General features: G+C 37.0%; 1 long non-coding RNA gene across 3 annotated transcripts; it reads right to left on the bottom strand.

Annotated features, from left to right (window-relative positions):
- Positions 1–1,334: 1,334 nt before the first annotated feature.
- Positions 1,335–22,343, bottom strand: LOC150088909 (uncharacterized). 3 transcript variants are annotated; one of them, XR_016546744.1, is made up of 2 exons: positions 22,190–22,343; positions 1,335–4,392 (listed from the first exon to the last, which is right to left on the bottom strand). It is a non-coding gene; the product is annotated as an uncharacterized LOC150088909 (long non-coding RNA). The 3 variants fall into 3 exon arrangements; XR_016546745.1 differs by lacking the exon at positions 1,335–4,392 and adding an exon at positions 17,227–17,327; XR_016546743.1 differs by lacking the exon at positions 1,335–4,392 and adding an exon at positions 17,257–17,338.
- Positions 22,344–23,109: the final 766 nt, after the last annotated feature.

Raw genomic sequence — 23,109 nt, 5'->3', positions numbered from 1 at the left:
TTTGTTTATTTAATTTTTTAAAAGTAATTTCCTCTACATTCAATACACCTCCTCCGAAACCAATCTTTAAACCAGTTCTGCCAAGTTTCACTAGGGAGTAAAGCACACTTGCTGTCCCAAGCCCATAGAAGGTTCTCATCACTGGAAAACTGCCTCCCTTTTAGCTTCATTTTCACATGCGGGAACAATGCAAAGTCGCAGGGAGCAAGGTCTGAACTGTAGGGAGGGTGCTCGAGAAGTTTCAGTCCTGTCGTGGTCAAATATTTGGTGCAGGCTTTGGCGCGGTCAGGTGGAGCATTATCATGATGGAGGTACCAGGTGTCCATTCTTGACTTTGGCCGCAGGTTCTTCATAGATCCAATGACTTTAAGCAGGCATTGTTCAGTATACCACTTAACTGTGACTGTCTTCTGCGTGTCCAAAATGACACGTTCCACAATTCCACTCGATTTGAAAAATACAGCTATCATTTTCTTCTTTACAGATCGGGATTTTCTGACAATTACGGGTGTGTCGTCATCATCAAAGACCCAAACTTTGTTTTGAGCCTTGGTCGGCAGATCGTAATAGTACAGCCAAGTCTCGTCACCTGTCACGATGTTGTTCACATACCGAGATTGTCCCTTATCAAACTTTTTTAACATCTCCCGGCACCAAGTCACACGTCGTGTCATCTGCTCTTCAGTCATTTGATGCGGCACCCAGAGAGAACAAAGTTTCTTCACGTGCAAATGATCTTGCAGAATCGAACGAATTGCTGGTGCATTTAGGCCCAAAGTATCCCTATCTGTTGGTAGGTCACTCGCCTGTTTTCGTCAAGCATTTTCCTCACAGCAGTAATGTTTTCCTACGTAACTGATGTTCGTGGCCTTCCCAGCCTCTCAGAATCCTCCAGAGTGAAATTTCCCCTTTGGAATTCTCTATACCACCTGAATATCGTTGTACAATGTGGACAATCATCATCTAGTGCAAGAGTCATTTCTTCTAAGCACTGGTCTATGGTTAAACCACGCACGAAATTATACCGCAAAACTGTCTTTATCATTTCGTGACCACGATGCCATCGCAAGCACTTGACACTCACTACTAATGAATAACTGAGCCCATCGACTTGGCGCAGCGGCTACTATGCACGTATGAACATGTCTCAACATGCAGCAACAAGCAGCTTCCTGTGATTCATTGTTGCGTCATATTGCAAAATTTTCCTAGTACCCTTTGTACAGGGTGTCTCAAAAATATTGGTGCAAACGTTTAGGGGAGGCAGGTAACATCTGAAGGAATGTGAATCGCATAGGAACCCATAACTGGAAATGTCACAGGAAAGTAGTAGCAGAATGACACAAGACAGTAATTAGTGGCAAACATTTGACATAAAATTAACAGTGGAGTACAAGATGGATGCATTTCATGATGTTACAGATTCTCGAAGGTTCCACCACGAGATGCGATGCATGCATGACACCGATGCAACATGGATTGGCGGACACGGTCGACCACACCTGGAGTTTTTTTGACAGTAGCAGCAGTGCAGACAAGTCTCGGCACGAAATCCATCTCCGTCTCCACAGGAGATTCATACGCAACAGATTTAAGGGCCCGCCGACCAGACTAGTCAGGTGGGTAAAGTGCGTGCCTACCTGGCAACCCAAAGGTTGCAGGTTCGAATCCCACCTCTGCCTTGGATCAGAGTAGAAAATAGAAATTTGGGAGGTGCATTATGGCCACAGAAGCCGATGTGCCAATAAAAAAAAACAAAAAAATTTGAGGAGACCCCCACAGAAAGAAATCAAGGGTCGATAAATTGAGTGTGGGGACCAGGCAACGGGTCCACCAGGGCCAATCCATCAACGCCTAAATCGCCTGTTCAAATTGTCACGAACACACCTTCCATAATGGGCCGGTGCCCCCATTATGTTGAAACCAAATGTTGCATCTCACATTTGCTGGAACATCGTCAAGTAACCCTGGTAGAACTTGTTCAAGTAAGATCCGATATTTAGCAGAGCTCATGCGGGATGGTAACAGGTATGGGTTGACTAAGCAGTCACCTGCCTACACATTTATTGTGAAGTGATGTTTTTCTGCATTAGGGCACACAGTGTGGGTTGTGAGCCCACACATGAGCATTGTGCTGATTGAATAAGCCTCATCCGTGATCAAAACATAGGCTGGAAAATTCAAGTCTTAACACTTTCTTGGAGAAACCACTGCACAAAAGCCACACGTGCAGGATGATCTTGGGGGAGCAGTAACTGAACCCTTTCAAGATGAAAGGGATGTAAGGAATCTTTATTCCAGACACTCTGTACACTGCAACAAGACACTCCTAAGGCAGAGGCAACAGCACGTGTGCTGGTAGTAGGATTATTCTGGATGGCATTCAACACTTTCTTCCATGGCAGGAGTTTGCACCGAATGTGGTCTGCCCACACTACTCCTGTTACCTCTAAAAGACCCATAATTGCTCAAATTTTGATGCAAACACACAACAAACAGTGGTCCAGTACATATGGGAAGAGTTCTCCACAAATTCGAGTGGCTCGTCCATTGCCCTCTACTAATCCATACACTAGGCGCATGTCTGCGAGCTCACAGTTCGTATATCGATGCATGCTCTTAGTGCAGCGACTACCACACTGTCTACTGACTTACGGTGATGTTTCCGGTTATGGGTTCCTATGCGAGTCACATTCCTTTAGATGTTACCTATCTCCCCTAAACGTTTGTACCAATATTTTTGAGACACCCTGTATATGGGTCCTGTTAATAAAAATATTAATTGCATTGCACTTCACAAAATTATATAACTCTGTTTACTGTATATCTAGATTTAAATAGCTGGTGTGCTGCAGTGCCTATGGACAAGCCACCCCTGCCAATAGCCTAAATGGGCTTGTGCTGTACCCAGTCTGCAAATTACATCAACACTGGCCACTCCAATTGGTAGGAACTGTTGATACTCCTGACATGGAAAAAGCACTGTCACCAGATAGTTTGGATCTGATGCTGTCATCTCCCTGTGACATCAACTTGTCAGGTGATGATGCCAGGATGTCTCCATTGGGGTAGGATGAAATACTAGAGGAGGCATCTCCACCACACCCACTGCTGTTGTTTCTATCACTGGTTGAAGTAGAACTATGTGCGGATAAACACTAATGGTGAAAATGAAACTGCACTCATCACCCGCACAATCAAAATTAAATTAGTCCTTCAATGTCCAAGTCAATATCGCTGACCAAATCCAGCACTCAGATTCAGACTACCACTCGAGTACACAAAATTAAAGAGGGGAATAATAATAATAATACATAAAGAGCACTTGAAACCACAACCAAAATTTACCCTTTTAAGCACAGTTGTGAATTCAAACATTCAGCATCTGTTATGGCACTGAGGAAGGTCACTGTCAAATCACTGCTGCTAGAATGCTTCCATCACCACGTTCTGCAAGGTAGGAGTCAAACTGATCACTGTTTGAGTGGTTTACATCTAGATGCTTAAATCCTAGGCAATCAACTTCCAACAATCAATACTATAATAGTACCAGGCAAAATACAAGTCTTAATGAAGTCCAGAACTTCTTGACTCCTAATTTCAACAATCCTGAAAAACCCACCTTACCAAACACCCATTTCCCTCTATTATAATCCTTTTGCCAAACTTGCTCCCACCAATCATGCAACTTTGTCTCACACACCTCACAACAAAACCTTGTCCAATCAATTGCACCTATCACACTCTTGCAACCTTCAATTCCAAACAATATATTCTTGAACTCACTTGATCCATTAGGGTTGAACAGAGAAAAACTTAGAAAAAATCACAAAAAAAAACACAAGGATACCAACACAGAATCAAGGCAAACAAACTGACTCAAAAACAACTTGATTCCAGGCATTTAGGAGCATACAAATCCCCTGGTAATCAATTTGTCGAAAAATACAATCAGCAGTTTTGATCTGTACTTGTGTAAACAAACTACTTATGTAAACTTTTTTGGCCCAGGGTCCAGTGCATGCTGACACTTCACATGTGAATTTTACTGAAGTACTCATCTCCAGTGACAATATAGTTGAGGAAGTCTGGATGAAGGCTTTGCATGATGCCACTTCGTTGTTTCTGCTCACCCACTATAATTCAATAAACGTGACTTTCTTGTACCTATCATAAACAGAAAGCTAAGAAATGCAAGTAGTCCAAGCCCCCATAATGTTTATGAATCATGGTGTTCAGTACAATTCAGTTGTAATCACTGTTGATTCTTCTGAACCAAGGATCCACCTTATTCAGACTTTAAAGAATGGTCAGTCTTCACAACCAGCTGATCACTAGATTTGCCACCACTAATGTCACTTATCTTTCTAGAGTTTATCCTTTGCACATTCCCTGAAGAGGAAGGAAAAAAAATTTATAATCTTACACAAATGACAGACAGCTAAAATTTGTAATATTATAACAATAAGGGACCATTCAAATTACTTTATGCAAGGAAGGGGTTAATAGATAAATGACAAATAAGCCCACATTATGAAAGTTCCTTAATCTAAAAATGGATTGGTGCAGTTCATTACACAATAGGAGTAGCCATACTCCTATTGTGTAATGAATATCATTACAATATTCCAAGTTGCAGATCCACATCAATTTGTCTGACTGACATGCATTATACAATTACATTGCAAATTGTGTTATAATGTTAAGTTTATAGTAAATGTACATAAACTTATTACCTACATAAAAGGAGTAAAAAGGCACTAATTTTTTTATAATATAGAGAGATGCTGGGATATTTGGTTTACTTATTCACCAATGATTATCAATTACCAGAACAGTCCACAACTCACTTTTTAAAAATCACACCATCTTTTCACTGATAGAAGTCATAGTAGCAATCTACAGGAAAAAATTAGTCAAGAAACACTTGTCATGATGAACTGAAGACAAAATAAAGAGCAAGGTATACACTGACAAGGAGAAAATGAGTATACTGAATTATGCAAAGCCATTAGAAAGAGACTCAGGACTTAAAGATTTAACACAAGAAAAGTAAAACAAGCATTAAGGGAAAACAAAGGACTTAAAATCAGCAGCCATGAGCAGTAATACAGAAAGACAAATGATACTGAAGAATTAAAATTGCACACAAGCCCAGGGGGGGGGGGGGTTAAGTTACTGTAGTTATTAAAATTGAGAGGAAGAGACATGACAAACTGGCAAGACTTCACAAAATGCATTAGAAAAAGTGAGATGACTAAGGAGTGGCATAATTCAATCAGTTTTGCTGCATAAGAAAGGAGATATCAACTGAAAGAGCAAGCTGGCTAAAACAAAAGTAATGATGAACAAGTATGGCACAGAAAGAGAACAATTGAAAGAGCAGTAATTGAAATGGAGTCATACTTATTTGGGACAAGTCATTAGCTGTAATAATGATAATTGGCTGGAAGTGAAGAGAAGAATAAATTTTGGATGGATAGCATTCAGGAAAGGTCACATGCTGAGGAGCAAAGCAATATCCCAATTTGTCTGAAATTGTAAAATAATGAAACCAATGTATACTACCTGCCATGTTATGGAAGTGAAACTTGCCAAAAGAATGGAAGAGAAGCTGAGAACTACACAGCAAAGAATGGAACAAATTTTATTGGGTTGGTTGGTTTCGATTTTATTGGCACATTAGAAATAGGCTATAATGCACAAAATTATATTGGGAATCAGGCTGTTAGATAAGAGAAACACGTGGATTAGGCAGCAAACTCAAGTAAAGGACATTCTTATCAAAACTAAACTAAAATTGTCCTGGGCAGGACAGCTTGAAGAAATGACAGATGGACTAAGAAAATAACAGAATGGTACCCAAGAGGAGCTAGAAAACCTGGAAGACAATGACAGAGATGGACAGATGAAATTCATGAGTTTGTGGGTAGTAAATGGATGGTCATTGCACAAAATGGAAGGAACTGGAAAGTTGCTGGAGAGGCCTTCATCCTGCAGTGGATTTTGGTTTTTAGGAGCATTAGCAACTAAGGCCATATTGCTCCGGAGATATGTGGTGGTCATTCCCTGACCTTTCTGCATCCTCTGTATTTAGTGGTCACTGGCTCAAACCCTGGTCTAACTAAGAAGCGTGTGGTACGCACTTCTGCTCTGGCTATGGAGGTGCCCCCTTCATCCTGAAGTGGACTGAAAATGGCTGATGATAGTCGAAATATTAAACAGATTAAATGCATTTCTTCAGAATGAAATTTTGCATATTTTAGAATGTTCTTTGCTTGCCTGAAGATAAAGCACTCAAATATACACTGGTATAATTGTATTTGACGAAATATGTACATAATGGAGTGAAATATTTCATTTTTTCTTACATCTTCAGTGACAGTTTTCTTTACAATATAACCATCTTAAAAGGTCACAAGAGCTCATAAGAACTTGAACATGTTCTTGTGACAGCCAATTAAACCAGTCAAAAGTTATGCAGTCAGCACACACCATGGGGTGGGAGTTGTCTCTTAATGCAGCAGCAGTGGCCCAGATAATGAACCAGTTCAACCTAGGAATACCAAGATCAATATCCATATGGTCTATGTGGCCAACAGCTTGTAAGGGCTATGACAGTGAAGGATACCAATGCTCACACTGCATCAAAGTGCCACAGATGTGGAAACTGTCACCCCATCTGATGAATCCAGTTCAACTCAATCATGCTTCCACATTTGAAGAAAGCAGCAAGAGGCCATGGCAACTGGATAAACTGTTCATGTTTAGTAGGTGGACAATCATGGCACTGGTTAGACTGTGCAGTGCATGGGTACCACAGAACAAGCTGCAATACCTTTCTCAAATTTCATTCTGTGGGCTACTAAATTTTCAGCAATATGAAAAATACTGACAATGTGTTGATGTCAAGTGAAAAACATTGTAAGCTTACTGGTGCAAATTTATACACAAATTAAAAAAAATTAAATTTTATTTTCTCCACAAAAACTCAGGCTGCATATTTCTAGCTAAAAATTGATAATTTGGTGTGCAATTAGATACTGAAAGATGCAGTCTTTCATATATTTGTTTGTTGCCACAGTTTAATTTTATTATATTCATACCAGAAAACATTCACAAATGCAATAAAGAAAAATATGTATGGGCAATGTATACATTTAAGGTTTTTTCATTTGGAAAAATGACACCAAAAAAGTTGGATCTTGATTTATTTGTATTATTATTCTGTAAGATTAATTCTTACATCAGTTGAATCCATATTAAACATGGAAATTTCTTGAAGATCAACTTTGGTGAAAGGAAATGAAAAAATGCAAACTGGTTCAAGTTGCTTAGAGTCATGAAGACAATCAAATTCCATCTTTTAATTTTTTGAGCATATAAGTAACTAATTTAGCTAATAGAATCTGTCAATTTATTTTAGTTATGCATCCACTTTTTACAAAGTGGAAACATCTCCTATTACTGTGTTGCACTCTGGGCTCTACTGGTGATAATTGCCAAGTTTTTGAAGTGGTAAATTTTCTTCAGTAGTCATTGCTTTAAAATGCCTCAAGTGTCTTGCCACAGTTTTTCCTTGATGGGATCATTTAAGAAATCCTCTGTCATCTGTACCAACAAATAATTACATTTGAGCAGATCAGCTGATTTGTCCATTTCCAAAAAAAAAAAAAAAATTTTTATAGGTAAAAATTCTATTCTTGTTGCTATATTTCTTGATAGTTGCATATCTTTAATGGCTTTCATTTTTAAAATTATCAAATAGCAGATTTCAAAAATGCCTCTTACCATTTCACCATCATTGAAAATGGTTTGTTTGGTAATAACAAGATATGCAAAAAGATGCAACAGTAGCTAGCAGCGACAGATTTAACAATTGGAATTTAAAAAAAAAAAAATTTTTGTACACTTTTGAAATAGAAAAATGTATTATTCACTGATGCACTTGTCCAACACATTTTACTGGCTATGGAACATCAGATATACTTAGACATCGAATAAAAAACATTAGGGGAATCCTGGTCTCTAAACTTTACTAGACATGTTGGACAGACAACTTGTGTGGTTGCAACTCACTGACATTAGCAGATCTCACACAAGTTGTCTGTCCAACATATCTAGTAAAGTTGACAAGAGGATTCCATGTTTTTTTTAGACAAAATACTTCACTTTGAAGCACATGCATAGTTGAAGGCTAGTTAGTTACTTTGTTTTTAGGAGCATTATCAACTAAGGCCATATTGCTCCAGGATATGCGGTGGTCATTCCCTGACCTTTCCACATCCTCCATATTTGGTGGTGACGGGCTCTAACCCCAGTCTAATCAAGAAGCCTGTGCTATGCACTGCTGCTCCTTCCCATCTGGCTACAGAGGCACCTGCATAGTTGAAGGCACAACTAGCATTACCTCTACATTTTGGTGGCAAAAATTGGCATTATCATTATCAACAGCAACTAGCACTTCAGAAACAAGTCTACATGTTAAAGATAGGGGCTAATCAGCTAAACAGTTGCTAATCCACTGAATGCTGGTGTGTTCATACTATCCACAGATTTAGCAAATCACTGCAGGCAACTTTAATTGCTAAAGGGTGACCTGTAGCCATGGACACTATTGGGCACCCCACCTTAGTCCATGCCAAGATGTATATGGCCTGTATAATGGACAAATAGGGTCCACAAGGTATTACAGGGGTGTTGCTAATGCTAAGCCAACTCAGTATATACAATGGATACACCCAATATGTTACTTGAGAAAGTGCATTTCATAATGTACTGAAACTAGTTTTCCAGGCCTTGAATGGAGGAATCCAGTCTACCATTTTAAAATTGTTTCAAATTTTAGTTCCTGTCAGTCTTTATTCTTAAGAGTATACTAACATGGCCTTTAAATAATATTAGAGCCTTAATCTAATATTAAGTCTCAGATGATACTAAGTTTATACTATATAATATTAAGTTTCTCAGCTGATGCTTCTATATACTGACCAGTAAGCAGCATGGTACCAAAGAAAAGCTTGTTAACAGCCAACAAAACAATACTTTAGGACGGCACAGAACTATTGACAGAATTGGTTGTTGTTGTTGCCAAAATTAACCTCTAACCTACTTTTTTAAAGTTTTTTTACAGTAACTAAGAGACCAATGAAATCATTTCCTATATCTAAAAACATAACCAAGAGTGAAAGCTTAGAACAGAAAAAAAAAAAGCCTTTTATTTTCAAATTAAATTTTTCCAGCTGCATGAGACCTTATGATAGTGCTTTAAGATGACAATTACTGAATACACTATCTCCCATGTCACATGAGTAGAGAGTCCACTAAAGACTACTCATGTCTAAGTCAAAGATAGCTATTAATCTTGGCACCAGTGTAATTAAAAAAGTGCACCCTTTCATGTAACGTTATCACTTATAAATTTAATCCAAAGCTGGCTGGTTTTGTTTTCTTTAAGTACAATAGGGATGTGTTAGAAGCTACACAATTTTCATTTTTATAAAATTGAAAATCAGCTTTCTTTCTGAAATCTGGTATTGTGAAATTTGCCAACATTTCACAATATTGCTATCCCTGCACCTGTTCTGTCTAGTGACGGAACAGTTGTGGAGTCCAGTGGGCGTTACCTGTTCAAAAGGAAAAAAAAAGGCCCAATCATAATGTGGCCATAAATCCACACCACTGTCACTTTTGAAGAATGCAATGGGACCTCTTGGATAGCTCTAGGGTTTTCTGTTGCCCAAATGAGACCGTTATGCATATTCACTTGTCCATTTAAGCAGAAGTGGGCTTCATCACTCCAAAGGATATTCCTTTGAAATCACACCTCAGAAACTGAAGTGTGTATGTGAAACAAATACCTGCATCACCATGCTTTAGCTGCTGTAACATGTGCATCTTGTAAGGATAGTACAAGATCTGACTCATTACTATCTTTGGACACAAAAGTGGATGAGGGGTGGAATAAGGCATGTCCACTTCACGAGAAACAGCTGGCACACTTTCACTACCACATGGAGATTGACTTGATAAATCCACAACAGCCATAGCTACATCAATACAAGAGGAGTCCACTTGTTTGACCTCTACCTGGTTGAACACCAAGATGCCTTGTCACTTCAAATTTCTCAATCATTTTGCAGACAGCAGTCATAGGTCCACACCTTATGCACTTCTGCATAAGGTGTGGACCTATGACTGCTGTCTGCAAAATGATTGAGACCTATGCCAGAATTCTGATAGCTGCATTGTTGCTGTTCTGATAGTACAGCTTCACTAATAGCACCTTTTGCTGCAACATTGTTGGCATTGCTGCTGTAGTACAGGCAAACATCTACTGTATGATTTTGAATAGACTGCTTTGTTTTTATATAGTACAGTAGAGCTGAGTAGTGACATAGTGGCAATAACTTATAATTATGCAAATAATCTTAATGTTACATTATTTGCATAATTGTAACAAAAATAGTTACGTGCCATTCAGTGACAAATTTTGTAACTAACTTTTTTTCCAATAAATGGCAAGCACATTCTTTTTGTACCTGTTGTCCAAATTTCCCTTCAGTGCAAGCCTTAGAACTCTCCAGAGCCCTCTACATAGGGATACTTTAATTTTAAGAAAACTGTATATACAGTCAGTCCTCGTATAACACTTGTTTACAGTACACGAATTCAATCACACGATTTATAAATAGGGAAACGATATTGTATACAACACGAACCGAATTCACTTATGCATGATTTGCCTTTGTGTTTACAAGAAATGGCAGTCAAATGCGGAATCACCCCAAGTGAGCACAACACGATAGGAATGAAGAGAAGATTCTGAAAGTGTATTTGATTTTTTATATCAGTGAAGGGGAAACATTTCACCATAATTAGGTAAAAACCCACACAATTCGAGCTATCGGTTTATTGCAAATGCCATTAGATAGAGTTTACTACCAGTTTATAACAGATTCCACTAGCAGAAACACAACTGGAAATTATTTTTGTTTTATGGTAGTAACCCCCAGAAATGTGCTTTAGTAAAATATGAGGTGTTAGTGTATCTCTGCCTTTACAGTGTTATTTATTTAGTTGCTACAGGCATGCAAGCTTTGTTTATGTGTATCAAGTGTGCCTCCTCATTTTGTAATTGTGCTTTATTCCCTATATTCCCTAAAATGAGTAAAATACTTAAAAAGGTGTGAAAAGGAAGCATCCTGGTGAAGACACCACAGATTCAAAGAGAAAAAGAAAAGCAATACAGTAAACACCTGCTATTCGCGGTCACTGATTTAATATAAAATGAAACCTAAAAAAATGTGAATTTTAAAGTGCTGTGAACATTTTCCACCATAAAAAAACATGGGCATGGCTAAAATTATCTTTCCTGGTCAAAACAGTGCTCAGTGGGTGACTAATCCTGGCATGGATGTTTCTCGCTAATCCTTGTTCAGTGTGTGTTATGCACTTATCATGGAAGGTTTTGTTGTTTGCTTTTAATTTATATGCTTATAAATTGAATAAATTTATAAATTGATATGCTTACAAAAATGATAAATCTACTGTTTTGCAGTGTAAAACAGACTTTTTCAAGTGTGTTAATGGAAGAAAGTGACTATTGTGGACAAGTTCTTTCTAACCTGTACAAAAATATGGCTATGAATAACAAGAGAAATGTGAAAAGATCAAAGGTGTGACATTAGTGAATAAAATTGAGTTATTAGACAATTTCTAATGGTGAAATTGTGTCTCCTCAGTGGCAAAACATAAAATCAATGAGTCAACGGTACGATCAATCAAAAAATCTGAAGAAAAAAAATCAGCCGTAGAGTCCATGAAAACGCACTAATTGTTTCAAAAATTTGCTCTGTAACTCACGATGTTAAATTAGAAAAAACGGAAAAGGCTTTAAATCTGTGGATAGAAGACCGAACTCAAAATAAAATTCTGTTAAGTTCACTCATCATTCGTGAAAAGGCAAAACTCCTTTATCAACACAGAGGTAGGCTTCTTTTGGACTTGCTCATACTTCTGTGTTCTTCAGTTGTTACAACTCACTTTAAGGCTAAGCTTGGGAAACAAATTCACAAAAAAATTTAAAGTTGCATTAAAATTTCCATAGTAAAATTAGCAGTTTTAATATTTAGATTTAATTTGTTTCACAAGACCAACCAGCACATCTAATTAACTAAACTTAAGTAAAGATTACATTAAAAAAAATCATGTAAAATTTAATTTTTAAATAACATACTTGCCCTCAGATCTCATAATCTTCCATCTCAGAGGCACATCCTTTATCTGCATTTTGCTCAGAAAAGATAAGAAAATAGAGAAGGAAAAAGGAAGAAACAAGAAAAGTAAACAGTTACAAGCAGATCAACAGAAGGAAGAGAGAAGAAATATAGTTCCAAGCAATGCAGACTTAAGGAACCCTCTCTGGTTGCATTTGTAATCATTGGGCAGATATCAAGAATGATACATTTAAAATAAAAATAATTTTGATTATTCAACTGCTCAAATTTTGCCAAGCTCTTCATCTTTGAATGGAACTTTATCCCAACAATTTTGCTTGAAACTCCATACAATTATTTACCCTACAGATTTTAGTTTCTTTTTCCTTCCTCTCAGGTTACTAATCCCTCAGGACCTTAAGGCCAATACACACGTGCAGGTAAAACCTGTCAGTTATGATGCGTGTCAGTCACACGTGCCTGTGCGTGTCAGTCACACGCACAGGCACGCCCTTACAGGTCTACCCAGATGCCCACAGTATCCACATGCTCCGGTAAACCTGTCACACCATTCAGTTGGCTGACCATGACATCGACAGACGACGTTTTAGCAATAGTTAGCTTTTTATTTGCAACGAAGTGTTTTCATAGAATTTATGAAATTATTAATGATAGTTGAAGTGAAATCCGTTTTAGCAATAGTTGGCTTTTTATTTGCAACGAAGTGTTTTCATAGAATTTATGAAATTATTAATGATAGTTGAAGTGAAATCCCCCAATCTGGCAGTGCACATTTCTACACTCTCCAGTTTGCCTGCACAGGCCACTCCGGTTCAGGCAAATCGAATGATTTTTCATATTTCCTCCGGTCGCCTGTGCAGGTCAAAACTGTGCAGTTTTATCATCCACACACTGTTAGACCTGTACAATAATTTCTATAGTAAAATTAGCAGTTTTAATATTTAGATTTAATTTGTTTCACAAGACCAACCAGCACATCTGATTAACTAAACTTAAGTAAAGATTACATTAAAAAAAAATCATGTAAAATTTAATTTTTAAATAACATACTTGCCCTCAGATCTCATAATCTTCCATCTCAGAGGCACATCCTTTATCTGCATTTTGCTCAGAAGATAGAGAAGGAAAAAGGAAGAAACAAGAAAAGTAAACAGTTACAAGCAGATCAACAGAAGGAAGAGAGAAGAAATATAGTTCCAAGCAATGCAGACTTAAGGAACCCTCTCTGGTTGCATTTCTAATCATTGGGCAGATATCAAGAATGATACAATTAAAATAAAAATATTGATTATTCAACTGCTCAAAATTTTGACAAGCTCTTCATCTTTGAATGGAACTTGATCCCAACAACTTTGCTTGAAACTCCATACAATTATTTACCCTACAGATTTTAGTTTCTTTTTTCCTTCCTTTCATGTTACTAATCTCTCAGGATCTTAAGGCCACTACGCACGTGCAGGTAAACCTGTCAGTTATGCCTGCACAGGCATGCCCTCAGTGCATCCACATGCCCTGGTAAACCAGTCACACTATTCAGTTGGCTGACCACGACATTGACAGACATTTTAGCAATAGTTGGCCTTTTATTTGCAACGAAGTGTTTTCATAGAATTTATGAAATTATTAATGATAGTTGAATAGTGAAATCCTCCAATCTGGCAGTGTACCTGCCATGTCTCTACACATGCTCCGGTTTGCCTGCACAGGGCACTCCGGTTCAGGCAAATCGAATGATTTTTCATATTTCCTCCGGTCGCCTGTGCGGATCAAAACTGTGCAGTTTTATCATCCACACACTCCGGCATAAATGAACATGTGTAGCAGCCTTTATATGCTTAATTCCCCTAAGGCAGGGGTGGCAAACCCATGGCATGCATAAATTTTTGGGGATGCAGAATTCATTGCATACCAAAAAATTTTCAAGCTTCAAAACATCACTCCAGGAATCCACCTTTAGTCATGATTGATGCATTCAATCATGTATAGCTGTACACAAAATTACATGATTGAATGTCTTGAATCACTTTCCAAAGGGCATGCAAAAAATTCAGAGGGGCACATGAGGGTAGTTTAAAAGATTTGGCAAATTTTTGCATGCATGCTTAAAAAGGCTTGCTACCCACATCCTAAGGCTAAGCTACGCTATGTAAGAGATCTTTTAGGCTATTCTTTATGGGGATAATGGTTGCCATTCTTCACTAAATCTGGTTGTCCTTTTCACTCTAAAGTTCTACCTCCAGACCCAGATGTGATATTAAGTAATGCCACACCATCTTACAAAGGGATAGCCCCATTTGCAAGTGTCTCTGCTGCCCGTTTAATTAAGTTATTTTTGTTTTTTGGCTAGTGCAGCAAATCGCTTCCCTGCACTATACGACTAATCCATTAATGGACTTTTTTTCCTGTTATCTCAACCTGCTCTAATAATCCCTCATGAGGAACTGTATCAAAAAGGTTCACTAATATTCAGATATTAGTCAAAATTCCTGATCAAAATGCTTTAGAAGCTTGTCACAGTAATTCACCAGATTAGTCAAGCAAGAGCTTTCACAAAACCATGCCAAGCCTCTACTAAAGGCACATATACCATGCAATAAATGATTTATGGTGTATCAAGTAATTAGAATTAAACTAAATATGCAATTATATGCAAATCAGGCTCATGTTAGAAAACTATTTCTTTGTAAAGTAAATATTATAAACCAAAAACATGAAGCAATATAATATAGGCAACAAAGTTCACTTAAAACTTTGTACAGTACTGTTACCGTTTTATATAGATAAAGAATATTTCCTAACTTGGATTCTTAAAACTGAACCAACTCCAAACACTTACCAGCACAATTTTTCCAAGTAAAATTTTCAAAAATATTATTACAAATTAATGCAAGAATAAAGATCAAAAACGAGGTTCAGATTTAACATTTGGTGCTTGAGGTATGTATGTAATCAGTAAAAAGGAAAAAATGCACAACACTAGCCAGAGATCCAATAATAAAACTAAGCTAGCATAGCATGCAAATAATTAGATGCAAGAGATGATACCACTAATTTTTAATTCCATTTTATGATTGAGAATAGACTTAAGAAAATGTTTTTTGGCCAGACTTCTTTCAATAAAAAGAATAATGAAGGAAAACAAATTCACATAGGCCATAGGTTTGCCACATGCTGTTTAATATCCTCAAGACTTTCAAATACCAAGTTTTTCAGAGTATAATTGTTGGTATAAGGGAAATCTCAACAGAACTATTTAAGTTCCACCAAGCCAGTAAACTTGTACCAGTAATTTTGCACTAATTTCACATGCCACTACTCATTAATAGCAACATTTCATTTTCATTAGTGCAATGAATCATCTCACAGGACAAATTTAACTGCTGCAAAAAAAAAAAAATTCCCCAAACGAAAGAACCTATAGTACATAGTACTAGGCATAGGTTGTAGGTTGAGATGAGATACTTTAGATGAGATTTGAATTTCCGTAGATTGTAACTTTCAGTAAATACATAAGAAAAAAAAAACAGGTTTCAGAAAACAGAAGTTGAAGGAATAAATGAAGAAAAAGTTGGGTTCTGTGAATTTGGAGGTGGACAGTAAAAAATTATGCTGACTGACTGGTTGCAGGCACATGTTCCAAGAATATTTTTTTAATTGACACTTTATGCTTACATTTGCCACTACTGTTTTGTTTTCAATGCATGCTTTGAAGTGATAAAGCAAGTGTGACAAATTAGCAATTCTTTCAGTGCAATTTACTGTTTACAGTAAACAATTTACTGTTTTCTTATCTACAGACTGCCAATAACTGATCATGGAAGTTGAATTCTGATTCCAATTTTTATTAGGTACTTTTCCTTACACTTCACTTGTATACATATAACGTCAAGTGTGGGGGAGCATTATTTTATTGCTCGGAGACAGTGTTCTAACTGGCCGTATTCACAAGATAACGTCAGGCGTCAAGGCCGAATGACATTGTCAGGAGCTCAGATTTCTGTTCGAACAGAAATCTGTTAGGCGTGACCGCAGGAAGATGGAGGAAATGCTAATAGAAAATTAAAAATTTAAAGTAAATCTGTTTTCAGTGCACAAGAACATCCAAAAACCAATTAACTTCAAGGATGTTGCTCCTGTGACATTCCAAAGCACCCTTCACTTCGACCAGCTACTCGGCATACTCACCGCAAATGTCCAGTCACAGGGATGATAATGGCCAAAGGAGGAAAATAGACCAACAGAATTACAAATTGAGAGGACGAACAAGTCGATCATTTCAATCTGCACAACAATTTCTTATAAGTTCAATTTTTAGGGTTGAGAAGAAGTTTTGTTATTAAATTTCATTAAAAATTTGTTTTGTATTTTGACAAAATATATCCTTATTCAAAATTAAACTTGCATATTTTAAGTTTCCTTAAACATAACTAATTTTTGCCCTTGAATGTCATTCCTAATTAGAATATACAGTATAGGAAATTAAATTCCTCTTATTCATCTGCAAGTACATCCTGAAACGATTTTCATCTTCAAGTCCTGCACTAAATAATGGAATGCCTTTTTCTGTTCTCTTCCAGTTTATGTCATGTATCCATTGCATACTCTTGTTTTCTTCGCTATAAGAGAAGCACTTGCATTTTCTAAATCTTCAAAATCTAAAGAGGATGAACTGTGGCAATTCGTTTCACTTCAGCTTTCCTCAAAGAGAAAAACACTTATACAACGTTACAGGATGCAAGACGTACCCCATTTGGAATTATAAAATTTCAAAGATACCTCTTTTTTAAGATTTGAAATGGGGAATTTAAAAATGCAGAACTCATAAAACCTCTTGAGATAATTATTTAGGAAGAAAGAATTAACTGACAATAAAGTTGTTGAAATGCACCCTTAAAGACTCAAAAAACAACATTCTAACCTATTTACAAAGGGGGTTACAGAATATTTATATTATGCTTACCTAACCTTTTACATTCTACTTTACTTCTTTTTTTATTTTGCTGTAATGGTTTAAGGCTCAGGAGAAATGTTGAACTGTTGCAGAAAATCAATCCCAAAATGTCATGCAAAGAATTTTATGCATGTGCACTAAAAATGAACTGTTAAAGAAAATTCAATAAAATGAAAAGTACTGCTAGGTAAATATTCTTTTTGATAAAAGAAATCAAGTTTATTGAATATGTATTGTAAACAATTATGTAAAACATTTGATGTTAATATTTATAAAGTTTCCTTTAGGATTTAACTCTTGCAATAAAATTTTCCAAATTAAAGCACTGGCTATAATTCGGTTAATTTTATTTAAATTTGACTAATTTTGCATTCCACAAACTTGTAAAAAATCAACAAAATATAGAAATAAAATGGCTATTAAAATTGTTCAGTTTTCTTAAGATATAATGCAAGTACCCCTAAACAGAAAAGGAATTGGTATATCATCGGTTTTGGTGAAACAAGAAGAAATGAACAAGTGGAAATCTGCTGTACACCAATGGAAACAGTGAAAAGAATGAAGTTGGAGCTGGGTTTCTGGTCCATAAATATTTAAAAAACATTTTGGAATTCAAAAGGTACTTATCACCCAGGATGATAAGACTAATACTCAAGATTTCTAGAGGTACAAGCTAAAGGTTATGATTTATGCACCAACATCGAGCCATGATGAAGAGGTTGAAGAAATGTACGCCAAAATTGAGTCTTCTAGATGAACAGAAAACCCACTACACTATTATTATGGGGTACTTCAATGCTAAGGTTTGAAAAAGAAAACAGTGCAGAAAGGGGAACTATAGGAAATTTTGGAATTGGTGAAAGAAATGAAAGAGGCAAAAGACTTGTGGAATTTGCTGAATCTCAAGGATTGTCAGTAATGAACACTTTTCTCAAGAAAAGGGTGAACAGAAAGTGAACATGGAAGAGTCCAAATGGATTAACTAATGAAATTCTAATGACTTCATCCTCACTAACAGAAGATATTGTGAATGATGTTACCGTCCTGAATAAGGTAAATGTTGGAAGTGATCACAGAATGGCAAGATGTACACTTGATATAGATGTAGGAAAGGAAAGGAAAAAACTGACTAGTAAATAATACAAAGGCCTTTGAGATAACAGAAGATGAGAAAAAGCAGTATGTACTAGAACTTAACAAGTTTGAGCTTCTGCAGACTGCTCAGGACCAAGATATTGACAAGGAATATTACAACTTTCTGAAAGTGATAAAGCCCAAGAAACTTATAGGGGAAAAGAAATCCAAAGAAGAAAAAATTAGTCAAGAAACTTGTTATGATGAACCAAAGGGGAAAAATGAAGAGCAAGATAAACACTGACAAGGAAAAAATTGAGTATACTGAGTTATGCAAAGCCATTAGAAAGACTCAGAGAGAACATGAAGATTTAACACAAGTAGAACAAGTATTAAGGGAAAACAAAGGATTTAAATCAGCAGCCATGAGCAGTAATACAGAAAGATAAATGATACTGAAACTGAAGAATAGCAATGGCGTACTTATAAACAGCACAGAAGGCATAATTCAAATAGCAGAAGACTACTATAGAGAATTATACAAGGAGCAAGGGAATGATGCCAGCAGTGGGGAAGATGGATTGCAAATTAGCAACACATACAACACACCCAATATTCTTCCTGATGAGGTAGAACATTCATTGAAGAAAATGAAGAATCAGAAAGCCCCAGGGGAAGATGAAGTTACTGTAGAGTTGTTAAAATTGGGAAGAGACATAAAACAAAAACTGGCAAGGCTCTTCCCAAAGTGCATTAGAAAAGGTGATGCCTAAACAGTGGAATAATGCAATCAGTTTTGCTGCATAAGGAGATAAATCAGAAATTATAGACCAATTAGCTTGTTATCCCACATCTACAAGTTGTTCAGAAGGGTCATTACTAACAGATTAGAAAGAATACTTGACGAGAATCAACCGAAAGAGCACGCTGGCTTTAGGACAGGATTCTCAACTATGGATCACCCTCACGTAATATCACAGCTAATGGAGAAAGCAAATGAATATAAAACACCATTATGCCTGGCATTTGTGGATCATGAAAAGGCATGGATACCCCACATATGATTTAAGAAAATATGAGAATGCTACCTCCTTTATTAGACTAGACAAAGACAGTAGGAAATTTAAAATCTAGAAAGGAGTTCAACAAGGAGACAATATCTCCGAAGCTGTTTACTGCTGCCCTTGAGGAAGGTTTCAGAAGATTAACTGGTCGGTCACAGAAAGGAGTCAACGTGAATGGAGAGTACCAAACCATTTACAGATGACATTGTGGTCATAAGCCGCGATTCCCAAAAATTAGAGGAAAATCTTAATCAGTTATGCACAGTTAGTAAGGATTTTGGACTAAAGATGAATATGGCAAAAACAAAAGTAATGATGAACAAGTATGCCACAGAAAGGAAAATAATGATTGAAGGAGCAGTAATTGAAAAAGGTGGAGTCATACTTATCTGGGACAAGTTATTAGCTGTAATAATGATAAATGACTGAAGTCAAGAGAAGAATAAATTTTGGAAGGATAGCATTCAGGAAATAGTCATACTGAAGAGCAATATCCCAGTTTGTCTGAAACATAAAATAATGAACCAATGTATACTCCCCCACCATGACTTATGGAATTGAAACTTGGGCACTCACCAAAAGAATGGAAGAGAAGCCGAGAACTACACAGCAAAGAATGGAATAAATTATATTGGGAATCAGGCTGTTAGATAAGAGAAACACATGGATTAGGCAGCAAACTTAAGGACATTCTTATCAAAACAAAAAACTAAAATGATCTTGGGCAGGACACATGGCTCGAAGACATGACAGATGGACTAAGAAAATAACAGAATGGTACCCAAGAGGAGCTAGAAGACAAAAGGCAGAGATGGATAGATGAAATTCATGAGTTTGTGTGTAGTAAATGGATAGCCAGTGCTCAAAACAGGAAGGAACTGGAAAGTTGCTGGAGAGACCTTCATCCTGCAGTGGATTGAAAATGGCTGATGACCCCTAACAAGGAATGAATACCCCAAACATAAGCATGAGTACCTAGAGATAAAATTTTTAATGTGGCCAACCTACGTTATAGTTTCTTCTCCAACCGACTTCGCAGTTTACACTAAACAGGGACCACAGAGTACTACTCTGTGAAAGGGACATGAAGAGATTCACGTGATGTGATAATAGCGTGTTCCTGCACTAAGTGAAGCTCAGCCATAGTGGAATCCAACATTTCAAGCAATATGTTCAAAGCATCAACTCTGAACCACAACAGATCCAAAGTGATGCTAATCATGAAAACCAGGCATATTCACAATTATTTCCTTGGAAGGGATAAAAAATTTGTGAAAAAAAAAAAAAATTTTTGCTAAAACTAGCAAAACAAAAATATTGTCAAATTTCCCAAGGGCCAAAAGCCTTTCAAAGTTTCCAAATATAAGCAGAACTGAGGTACACCTGGGAAAAATTCAAAGGAAACAAGTAAAATTTGCCTCATTCAGATTAACTGAACCACTGCATGAAATAGTTCCAATTTTTTTTTGGAACAGGAACTATTATTACAATCTGTTGTGATGAAAAGTTAGAATTAGAAGATGCCACAAGTTTAGTCAAGAGATGGATTTAGTCAAAAGCAAGAGCTGGAGGAGAGTTAATGTATCCAACTTACCAGGAGAGCAAGATATACATTGCACTCCAACGATGCAGAAGTTAGATTTTATTTCGGCATTATTTGCAAACAGCACAGTTAAGAAGACTGGACTGCAGATACCTTAAATGCCACTTATTTGTTTTTAAATCACCCCATCACAGTATAGCAAATCAGTGCATTTACATTAGTTCCTTTCAATTTGAACCATTAACATTTGAAAAATTAAGGGAGAAAAGAAAAGATTCAACATATACAAACATCTGCTGATATGACATACACCCAATGGAAACTTTCCAGCACACCAGCAACATTACTGAGTAATGGATGTTTATGTATGTTTTACTGGCACAAAAATGATCGTGATCAACATTTATGAAGGTATACATGTTATGAATTTTATAACTGTGCACCTCTAAGTATTACCAGTTACCATTATTTTTTTATAGGTTTAATGAATAGTATTAGCCAGTGAAAGTATATGCATCTGCTGTAAATTATGTAAAATGCTGTAAATGTAATATTTGTTTTACTTAATACAACAGATTAGTTTAGTCTAATAGATACCTCACACATTCTGCTTGGAGAAGTGTGTTAAATATGCTATACAACTAGTCTCACTATACCCATGTGAATTTGTAAACCTGTATCTCCTGCAAATGGGATTTAGTTTACAAAAAAAAATTTCACTCCTGGTGCATTATTGATTACCACTATATCTGCAGAGCATACCTTGAGGCTATCGCAGACAATGTTTTCTCAGACATGCCAGACAAACTGCTTGCAACCTGGGAGTCAAACACTGATGGAGGGAAAGTCTGGGCAGTCTGTGCCAGCCAAATCCTCTGCTTGCATCTTCACGATGGTGGGACAGAGTAATCCTGGGTATAACCCCCATGTGAAAGTGCACTGTGGATGACCACCTGGGTGTGAACCAACATAAGCAGGGGCCAAGGTGTTGCACCCACACCACATGGAGGAATGCCACACATGTTACCAGACTCAACCAGTGCAATACCACCACTTTGCTTATTGGAGGCTTTAAGTGGTGGAACCCATGTTCCACCAGAGCTAAGTTCCGAACAGATCAACAATTAGAAAAAATAAAACAAAAATGCACATCCAATGAGAAAGGCTGAAAAGAATAAAAAAGCGAAACAGTAATTTTAAAGGAATTTTCAGTAAAGAAATGGAATGACAAATCAACAATTAAAAAAAATAACAAATGCACATCTCTATGCTATTTTAAAGCATTTACAATGAGAATGAACTGAAACAGAAAACTTACCTCATCAGTCGGGGGTCCTCGTTCAATTCTGTTTCAGGTTTATATACACAATGCTCACAGCTTTCAAAAAAATCCAGGGTAAGATGCTGCTGCCGGAATGTTACTTTGCCACATATACTCTCCGAGTTAGGAGTCGAACTGATCATTGACTTAATGGCAACACCACGTTCCCTTGATTGTGTTAGTGTTTGCCCCTGTTTCCGGGTCGCTGAAATGAATTGAGTGGTTTACAGTAATGTTTAAACTGTTTGTATCCCAGACAATCATATGACTTACAACAGTCCGATACTATGGTGGTACCGGGCCATATGGAAGTCTTAATGTCTAGGAGAACTTAGTGTCTTTACTCCTATTTTCAATAACATGGAAAAAAAACTTTTCTGTACCCCATTCAACTCCACCAAACCCATTTCCCATTCACTCTTTTACCTCTATTATACTTCCTTTTACCAAACTTACTCTCACTATCTGAACAATAACATTCACTCCTATCATACCACTGGCAACACTTCTCTGCAAGAAGTCCTCCAGTCACGCAAGGGAAAAAAAGTACTATAGAAGAAAAAAATGCCTGTCAAAGGAGATTTCAGTAATAATTCCAGGGTATGGGGGTCGGTTGAGCCCCCCATACCCTGGAATTATTATTCAGCCAAGAACAATGACAGTTTCCTTTTTTCAATTTTTCCTCAACAACAATCAGCCATTCCAAACCAATCAATCACAAGAGAGGATCTAACCACATGCAGACTAAGCAAACACTACCATTTCAGTAGCAAGGTTTGTTTCATGGTATGTGGCCTCCATAGCCGAGCGGTCAGGAGTGGGAGTGCAGTAGCACACTGAATAAACTGGGGTTCAAGCCTGACTTGCTAAATATGGTCAATATGCCAACCCACACTGGACCAGTGTGTGGCAGATTA

This window comes from Mastigoproctus giganteus, chromosome 3 (genome assembly GCF_048544385.1).
Source record: "Mastigoproctus giganteus isolate SK-2022 chromosome 3, ASM4854438v1, whole genome shotgun sequence".
Lineage (NCBI taxonomy): Eukaryota > Metazoa > Arthropoda > Arachnida > Uropygi > Thelyphonidae > Mastigoproctus > Mastigoproctus giganteus.
Note: the sequence above shows the minus strand (reverse complement) of the source record. Positions and strands in the feature narration are given on the sequence as shown.